Source organism: Nothobranchius furzeri, chromosome 5 (genome assembly GCF_043380555.1).
Source record: "Nothobranchius furzeri strain GRZ-AD chromosome 5, NfurGRZ-RIMD1, whole genome shotgun sequence".
In the NCBI taxonomy this organism is placed as follows: domain Eukaryota; kingdom Metazoa; phylum Chordata; class Actinopteri; order Cyprinodontiformes; family Nothobranchiidae; genus Nothobranchius; species Nothobranchius furzeri.
This window is the reverse complement of record NC_091745.1, coordinates 70,893,310-70,897,297: the sequence shown is the minus strand read 5'-3', so window position 1 is coordinate 70,897,297 and position 3,988 is coordinate 70,893,310.

Sequence of the window (3,988 nt, the reverse complement as noted above, 5' to 3'; positions counted from 1 at the left end):
AATAACATTTCAGTGTAACTTAACGTTTTATGTTTATATGTTATTTTCCGTTCTTGTGCATCGTTCCATTAATAAAGCGAAATTTGTTTGGTTTTTGTGTGCGTGCGTGTGCTTATTTTAGATAAAAGCATGATTGCAATGATTTTATTTAAAGTTGTATCTGTTTGGTGAGACATGGTCCAACACAGATCATTTAAAAGAAAAACCTTCAGTTTAACTAGCAAAGCTTTGATTTCAGGTTTGAGCCAAACTCCAGACTGGCCACCGGAGGAAAACTTTTTAACCACCGCATCTTTTGACAAGGTGTCAAAACCTGTTGCACGCTGCAGCTGACACAGCAAACGGTTCCTGCAGAACAAAGCTGACACAGCTCTGACTCCTTAAGCCGGGCGTACACTGTGCGACTTTTTCACTTTTTTGAGCCGATTTTCCAGTCGCGCGAAAAGCCACGACATCGGGGCGAGTTTTGCGCCGAGCGGTCGTGTAGTGTACAGGGGGTTACGAGAGGCGATTAACACCACGTGACCAGCCGCCGATCAGCAGTCGTGAGGTCGCAGGGACTTCTGGTGTGTTTAATATTTCGCTCGTCCCTCGTGAGGGTATCGCACTGTTGAAGCGGCGCTGCAAGCAGCTGCGAGCAGCTACGATCCAAAAAAGTATCAGAACCGCTCACGGCGCATGCGCGCGCAATCCTGCTTCAACGCCGGTCGCTCACTATTTCCCTAATAACACACGTTGTTCGTTTTTGTTTCAACACGTTTTTTTTTACTCACAAAGATTGTCAAGAAAGCGTGTTTGTCGTGTTCATGTCAAATTAAACTGATCACAAAACACAGATTCACTTTCTTTATTTCGTTTTCCTCATCCAACCCTCATAAATCCCTGTGTGTCCTCCTGCAGCATTCCCGTAGGACAACAGGCAAGACAAAAAAGTCTGACGTGTTAAGTAAAAACTGCTATTTTTAGCACATTTTTAGGGCCGACGTGTTGCTACCAGACGTACAGTGTGAGCAGTCAGGTCGCATCCGAGAACTGGGTCGTACAGTGTGAGCACACGACTCGTGAGATCTGCCCTGCGAGGAAGTCGTACAGTTTGAGCTGAAGCTGAGTGCTACGAGTAAAAAGGTCGCACAGTGTACGCCCGGCTTAAAGAGTCCAACCGTTTGAGATGCAAAACTATTTCCTCTGTCGTTATGACCTGGAGGCATCCTAGGACTGACTTGGTCGCATCAAGGTTTTCCTACGAGCCACGTGCATTCGGGGTCACCGACTCCTCGACATCTCGGATCCAAACGGGGTCTCCAGAATGGGTACGTAGGCACGACTTGAATTGCATCCGATGCCGTTTTATAAACCATCACTTATAGTTCATAACAAACAGCAAATTCTTTTCACACCCAGAACTCCGTTTCTTCTAGATCCAAGGTTCTGATAAACATCACACACCATTCCATCATCAAACATCACATTCCATTCACATAAAGTTGTTTATAGCTGGGTCATGTTTTATAATTTGTTTAGGAAATAATTTCCTTATTTTTATAAACTTGACTCTGTCTAAATTAATACGAAGTGTGTTTATGATCACTGAAAAGGCAAAGAATCCTAATTCTTCTGATTAAACATTCAAAGATCAATCAGGTTGATATCCTATATTTATATAGAATATCACATCTTATTCGTCATAAGTAAAGGTAGTATATTAAGCTTAAATCCACTTATATTATCCCTCTACACTTTCCTACATTCAGTGTTGAGGCAAATATTAGCTATTGGCAATTTGCAATATTGCTGTATTCATATGTGTGCATGTGTTTCTCTGTAGTTTTAGCTAATTATCTCACAAATAAGATGGATTTTAATGAACTTTTCAAAAAGTAATCACTATTTACCTGCTACAACTGTTTCAACCCAACTCAAAATGGCTGCCACTGCTAGACAAGACAGCTTTGTTGATATAGCTCATTTCCTACACAAAGGCAACTCAATGTGCTTTAAAGCTACAGTAGAAAGCAGGACAGCTGTTATACCTTAGTTCGTCAACAGATAATGAGCTCATATTTGATGTATTATTAGCTTAGAGCAAATGTTCCAAGTTCTAGCAACTTTTCAGTTAATTCAGTTATCGTTCACTGACTTCAGGCATGTCTGTCTGAAAGCAACACATATGAACCCTATTTCACAGATTGATGTTATCCCAATTCAAGATGGCTACCACAATCAACTGCCCATTGGTAAACCCAAAACATTTCTTTAAGGAATAGTAGACCTTTTAATATTGTTTTCTATTAAAGATGAAGTCCAATTAGTCAAAATCACTGGTGAAAAAACATCTTCGCATTTGACCCATCCCCGGGGAGTGGTGAGCTGCAGCAGTGGCTGTGCTTGGAAACTATTTGGTGATTTAATTCTCCAATCCAAGCCCTTAATGCTGAGTGTCAAGAGGGGAGGCATCTGGTCCCTTTTTTAAGGTCTTTGGTATGACCCGACAGGATTTGAACCCCAATCTCACAGTCCTAGGGCAGACACAACATGTCTGGCTTTATGTCCAATAAATAACAGAATTCTAAAGCTTTCTTTCCACCGGACATGAAAGTGTCGCGAAACAAGCGCGAAATGTACTTCGCGGCAATTTGCCGCCATTATAGGGATCTTAAGTCATGCCCATCCACTTCCCCGGAGGAACAAAAAAATTAATGCAAATCAATGGGGCTAAAAATGCAATTTTCTAATTCTGCTTGTTATGTGCGATGGATTTCACACATGATGTCCGTGACTTTTAAAGACACATATTGATAACGCACCTATTTTCGAACAGTGGGAAACGCTATCTTAGGTTTTGTGTGAAAATAAGTCCAGGACTACAAATGCACTTCACGAAAGTGACATCATCGAACCAGACACGGAGAAAACTGAGAGAAAAGGGCTGCAAGTTCAGCAAACTTCCCATAGGAGGAAAGAACCACCGTAAATCTGGTCATTTGGTAAGTAACAGCTACTTTAGGGGAGAGGAGATTATGTGGTGACATCACATATGCAACATGCCGATTTCTGCTGTGTAGTCATGCTAATTCCAAACTTTTACAAGCTGATAAATCTCAAAGTACGTGACTGGTGTGGTTGAAACACCCATCATTACTTTTCAATTGAATTGCAGTACAACATATGTGCGATCCAGGGCGTAAGGCAAAGCGGGTTAGAAAATAGCGTTTTTAACCCCGTTGAGTTGCATTAATTTTTTTCGCTCTTCCGGAACCCGTGAGCCGACCGGAAAGGGAGGAGACTTAGGCTCCCTATAGTGGATAAGTTCCTTTCCACCGGCACAAACGTTTTGGACACGTCCCAGAAGTGAAGGAACGTTAATAGGGTTTGAGTCTATTTTTTACATGCTACACTTCCAAAATAGGTCAAACTCCACAGTTTAGATCAGGCCAGACAGGAAGTCAAACACAAAGCCAGTGTAAAATATCTGGAACTTTCAAAATAAAAGTCACGTGCAGTTAAACGTAGGTCATTTCCTGTGAAACTTTCGTAGCTGATGTAAACAGAAAATAAACCACAGACCTTTTCTGGATACATGTGGACTTCACATGAAGTGTTGGAATTTTCCATGATGGTAACTTTGCGGGACCTGCAGCATGGACCGCCTTTGCTCCGGTTTCATGTCCGATTGGAAGGGAGCTTGTGGGTAAAATGCTGCTTATATGCTACGTTTCACGTCCAGTGGAAAGGCTTTAGAGCATGAACTTGTAATGTAATTTCTGGGAAATTGACCTTATTTCTCACCCTAAATAGCCAATAAATAAAACAATACCAGGGTAAGATGTTTTTTTTCCAACACCCTGCAGCAAATTTAGTTAGCGAGAACACGCAAGAAATTTCTGTGACAAAAAGCTGTGTCTTTGTAGGCAGGAATCTGACAAATCCAGTTTAAACATCGCACGTTTGTGATCTTAGTAATCTAAATTTAAACACTGAACACTGAACG